This window comes from Phacochoerus africanus, chromosome 16 (genome assembly GCF_016906955.1).
Source record: "Phacochoerus africanus isolate WHEZ1 chromosome 16, ROS_Pafr_v1, whole genome shotgun sequence".
NCBI lineage: Eukaryota > Metazoa > Chordata > Mammalia > Artiodactyla > Suidae > Phacochoerus > Phacochoerus africanus.
In genome coordinates, this window is record NC_062559.1 from 11,251,530 (window position 1) to 11,257,529 (window position 6,000).

A 6,000-nucleotide genomic window follows, 5' to 3' on the forward strand; every position below is an offset into this window, starting at 1 on the left:
CAACATCATGAATATTTTCTCAGGTCAGTCTCCCAAAGCAATAGAAATTAGAGCAAAAATAAACCCATGGGACCTCATCAAACTGAAAAGCTTTTGCACAGCAAAGGAAACCCAAAAGAAAACAAAAGGACAACTTACAGAATGGGAGAAAATAGTTTCAAATGATGCAACCGACAAGGGCTTAATCTCTAGAATATATAAACAACTTATACAACCCAACAGCAGAAAAAGCCAATCAATCAATGGAAAAATGGGCAAAAGACCTGAATAGACATTTCTCCAAGGAAGATATACAGATGGCCCGCAAACACATGAAAAAATGCTCAACATCGTTGATTATAAGAGAAATGCAAATCAAAACTACCATGAGATATCACCTCACACCAGTCAGAATGGCCATCATTAATAAGTCCACAAATAACAAGTGCTGGAGGGGATATGGAGAAAAGGGAACCCTCCTACACTGTTGGTGGGAATGTAAACTGGTACAGCCACTATGGAGAACAGTTTGGAGATACCTTAGAAACCTATACATAGAACTTCCACATGACCCTGCAATCCCACTCTTAGGCATCTATCCGGACAAAACTCTACTTCAAAGAGACACGTGCACCCGCATGTTCATTGCAGCACTATTCACAATAGCCAAGACATGGAAATAACCCAAATGTCCATCAACAGATGACTGGATTAGGAAGATATATTTCATATATACACAATGGAATACTACTCAGCCATAAAAAAGAACAAAATAATGCCATTTGCAGCAACATGGATGGACCTAGAGAATCTCATACTGAGTGAAATGAGCCAGAAAGAGAAAGACAAATACCATATGATATCACTTATAACTGGAATCTAATATCTAGCACAAATGAACATCTCCTTAGAAAAGAAAATCATGGACTTGGAGAAGAGACTTGTGGCTGCCTGATGGGAGGGGGAGGGAGTGGGAGGGATCGGGAGCTTGGGCTTATCAGACACAACTTAGAATAGATTTACAAGGAGATCCTGCTGAGTAGCATTGAGAACTTTGTCTAGATACTCATGTTGCAACAGAAGAAAGGCTGGGGGAAAAATGTAATTGTAATGTATACATGTAAGGATAACCTGACCCCCTTGCTGTACAGTGGGAAAATAAAAAAAAAAAAAAAGAACTCAGCCCACAAGAACTATATAAACAAGGGGGAAGATGGGACTACGAATACCCATGTGCAAGTTGGGATGATGTTTGGTGGATCACCCAACACAAGGGGTGGACTTCCCCCTATGCTCATAATTTAGGAGCATTAAGAGACAAGATTCACATCTCAAAGGGAGAGCCCCCAATTAGTTGTACCCACTTAACATGTAATCCAATCTTGTTAACTATCAACAACAGTCACCTTAGCCCAGCCACCATCAGTGGCAACTTGTATATAAGGTTTAGGAGCTCATATTTCTGGGACAGACCCAGTGGGACGAATGGCTCTTAGGTTAGTACCCTCAACCCAACCAATTACTCTTTCTTCCCAATCTCCAAGATCCACTCCTCCCCTTAGACCCTCACCTCTTCCCAATCCACGCCCTCAAAATCATCCTAATATAGTTAAAATGGTTGAAGTTACCAGCATCAAAGAAACAATTCAGATAGAAACAGGATATGGGGACACAAATGCCTGGTTGGGATGGGTAAAATATTCTGTGGGCACATTATATAAAAGTGATTGTTACGCCTGTGCCATAGGGAGAGCGGAGGCCCAAGTGGTTCCCTATCCTCTGGGATGGTCATCAGACCCACAGGATCTTGAATGTATGATGGCCCTTTTCCAGGACAAAACAGCTTGGAATAATGAGTCCTGCTGGACCCTGTCACTGCTATTTCCTGAAGTCAAAAGTTCTGCAGATCACCCCTCCCCCCGCCCCCGAGAACTGTTTTGCTGCCAAGTAAAAACATCAGTTTCTCCTCCTGTCTAGAACGACAGGGGGCAGAGATGACTTTGTTAGGCAACCTGACCACATGCAGTGACAGCTGGTCCTACAACACCCTCCACAATAAATCCCAGTTCCGTGTGCCCCAGGCAGATGTCTGCTGGTATTGTGGGGGTCCGCTAATGGGCAGTCTCCCGGAAAACTGGAGTGGCACCTGTGCTTTGGGGCAATTGGCCATCCCTTTCACCCTGGCATTTAGGCCCCAATTTTAAACTCAGCCAATCCGAAAGGAACGAGACACCACTCCAGGGGGGCCTTTGACCCCCAGGTCTATATTGACTCAATAGGTGTTCCCTGGGGTGTCCAAAACAAATTTAAGGCAAGAAATCAAATAGCTGCTGGATTTGAATCTGCTCTCTTTTGGTGGTCAACCATAAAAATGTTGATTGGATAAACTATATCTATTACAATCAACACAGATTTGTTAACTACACTAGGGATGTCATTAAAGGAAGAGCGGAACAGCAAGGGCCAACTAGTCAAATGGCATGGGAAAATAGACTTGCTTTCGACATGATGCTGGCAGAAAAGGGTGGCGTCTGCGTAATGACTGGTGTCCAGTGCTGTACTTTCATTCCCAATAACACCGCCTCAGATGGCACCGTCACTAAGGCCCTACGTGGATTAACGACCTTAGCAAATGAACTTTCAGAGAATTCTGGTCCTAATGACCCCTTTACAGGTCTTTTAGAAAATTGGTTTGGAAAATGGAAGGGACTAATAGCTTCAATCTTTACCCCTCGAATTGTTGTAGTTAGTGTCCTTGTCTTAGTCGCACGTTGTATAATTCCTTGTGCCAGGGGACTTATTCAAAGATTAATAGAGACTGCCCTAACAAAGCAACTAGGACTCCACCCCCACCAAGCCAATATACTCCTAATGGATACAATAGAGCATGAAAGCCAAACCATGCCCAAAGTTTGAAGAAAAGAATATTTGATAAAAAAATGAAAGGGGAGAATTGTGGAAAGTAACATAATGTCTTTTCTATCAAAGGAAATCTTGGTTACTCTATTTTGCTCCCGCTCCAGCTTCTGCTGAATCAACCCTGCAACCCCCCCCGCCGCCCCCTTTCCCTCTTCTCCCAGCAACAGTTTGTTTCAAATTAGCCAACTGGGAAGAATGTGGGCCCTGACCCGACCAATGGGAAGGGGACAGGTACATCATCTGCATTAGGGGTCAACAGGGGAGGGTCCTTTGTTCGGCATGCACACTTTTTGGAGCACCCCCGCCCTTCTGCAGAAGTAAGGAGCCTTGTCGAGATTTCTCCTTGTCCACGTGTCTCACTTTCCGACACTGATGACCTAAGCCAGAGTTATTATAATTTCCAACATAACCATCTTATGTTCTCTAGCTGAGGCTCTGTAAATTAGACTGCCAAAGAGAGCGCAAAAAAAGAAAAACAAACTGGAGTTCCCATTGAGGCTTAGCAGCATTGAAACCGACTAGTATCCGTGAGGATGCAGGTTCGATCCCTGGCCTACCTCAGTGGGTTAAGGATGCCATGAGCTGTGGTGTAGGTGACAGACATGGCTTGGACCTTGCATTGCTGTGGCTGTGGAGTAAGCCAGCAGCTGCAGCTACTATTCACCCCCTGTCCTGGGAACTTCCATATACTGTGGGTGCAGCCCTAAAAAGACAAAAGGAAAAATAAACTTAAGTTTATTAGGATGTGCATGGTACTTATAAAGGGGAGTATCCTGAAATGAGTAACTCAAAGGGATGGTTAGAATTTGAATTTATTTATTTACTTATGTGTTTTTGCTTTTAGGGCTGCACTATGGCATATGGAAGTTCCCAAGCTAGGGGTCAAATCAGAGCCACAGGAGTCAGCCTACACCACAGCCACAGCAACGCCAGGTCTGACTGGCGCCTGCGACCTACATCACAGCTCACTGCAGGCAATGTCAGATACCCAACCCACTGAGCAAGGCCGGGGATCAAACCCAAGTCCTCATGGATACTAGTCTGATTCATTTTTCACTAAGCCACAACAGGAACTCCAGAATTTGAATTTAAATACTAATAAAAATGGAGAGAGATTAGGGTTTCCAGGAAAGCAGTCTGTGGAAAAGTGGCCTGGGAAAGCCTGGTAAACAAGGATTGTTCAGTACGATTTGTTATGCAGATTTAAGTCAGGGCCTCTCCACGGGTAAGACTTTCTAGAAAATCTTCTCTTCCTGGTATGGGAGAGGGAGATTTCCTTACAAATGAAAATTACTTTATAAATGTAAATTTCCTTTACAAAGGAAAAACCTGTGCCTTGGTTTTAGAGCTTTCTTGTGTCTTCTGGTTTTCAATGGCCTTTAGCTCAACATAATGCATATGCTAAAGAAGCATACTTGAGGGGAGCAAGTCCTGCCAAGCCACAGGGCACCGGAGAATCACTCAGACTTCTCCTTTCCCCTTCCATTTCTTGACTTGCCATCGGCTAATATCTCCCACTGGCTGAATCCACAAAGCAGCCTGTTGACAGAGTGAAACTGCGCGGGACCCTGTGGGGCCCTCCCAGGCACAATCCTTTCCTACTTCCCCATTTCTTGTCTACAGGAAAAAGGCTATCCAGAAGGATGTGGGTTCAATCCCTAGCGTCACTTTGTGTGTCAGGGATCCAGCGTTGCCATGAGCTGTGGTGTAGGTCGCAGACCCGGCTCAGATCTGGTGTTTCTCTGGCTGTGGTGTAGTCCGGCAGCTGTAGCTACAATTCAACCCCTAGCCTGGGAACTTCCATACGAAACAAGTGCAGCCCTAAAAAGCTCCCCCCCAGAAAAAGAAAAAGTAAAAAGAAAACTATAGTACTGTGATGGGGCAAGTTCTGGGCTCCTCCAGAAGGAATATGCATAACAATATCTCCGAATTCTTCCGTAGGAACTGAGGTTCCCACCCAGGTGGAGAATAACTTCCCGGCTGAGCGTCAGTCCCAGAGCACTGCCCTGTCGCCCCACCATCAAGCAATCTGAAGAAAGTCACCCACTCTGCAACCCTTGCCACAAATGTTGCCTATAAAAATTCCTCCTTGAAAATCAGGGGGAATTTGGGTTTTTTTGAGTGGGAGCCACCAGTTCTCCTTGCTCAGCCCTGCAGTGAACCTTTCTCTGCTCCAAACGCTGTCGTTTCAATATGGCCTCAATACATGTCGGGCACATGAACTTGGGTTCAGTAACAACAGATCTAAAAAGGGCACATTAATTTGATTTTAGCTTTCTCATCTATTCTCTCTTTTAATCTATCATAGTTTGTCCCATTCCTGTTTTGTCTATTACCAATTCTACCACATAGACCCCACTTTACTGCCTGAAAAGTCAAATTCTGGAGTTCCCATTGTGGTTCAATGGCTTAAGAACCTGACACAGTGTCTGTGAGGATATACATTCAATCCCTGGCCTCGCTCAGTGGGTTAAGAATCTGGAATTGCCTTAAATTGTGGTACAGGCTACAGCTGCAGTTCTGATTTGACCCCTAGCCCAGGAAAACCCATATACCACAGGTGTGGCCATAAAAAGAAAAAAAAAAATCAAATTCTTCCTCCTAAAAATCTTTCAGGGTAGAAAATATCTGAAGGTTTGCCCTAAATGCTAAGACAAACAAAGAAAATTTTCACTGTGAAGAAAGAAATAAGCCTCTTTTAGGAGTCCATGATGCAAAGACGGCAGATGACAAAAAGAAATTTAAATTCTAATCCAGTTTTACTTCTGTCCTACAAAGAATATTTGTGGGAGTTCCCGTCATGGCGCAGTGGTTAACGAATCCTACTAGGAACCATGAGGTTGCAGGTTTGGTTCCTGCCCTTGCTCAGTGGGTTAATGATCCGGCGTTGCCGTGAGCTATGGTGTAGGTTGCAGATGAGGCTCGGATCCCTCGTTGCTGTGGTTCTGGCATGGGCCGGTGGCTACAGCTTCGATTAGACCCCTAGCCTGGGAACCTCCATATGCCACAAGAGCGGCCCAAAGAAATAGCAAAAAAAGACAAAAAAAGAATGTTTGTGGATTATTTTAAATCCATGGGTGCAGCCCTAAAAAGACAAAAGAC

The 6,000-nt window shown here is 44.4% G+C and overlaps 1 pseudogene; it reads left to right on the forward strand.

Moving 5' to 3' along the window:
- Nucleotides 1-1,593: 1,593 nt before the first annotated feature.
- Nucleotides 1,594-2,895, forward strand: LOC125117787 (syncytin-A-like; annotated as a pseudogene).
- Nucleotides 2,896-6,000: the final 3,105 nt, after the last annotated feature.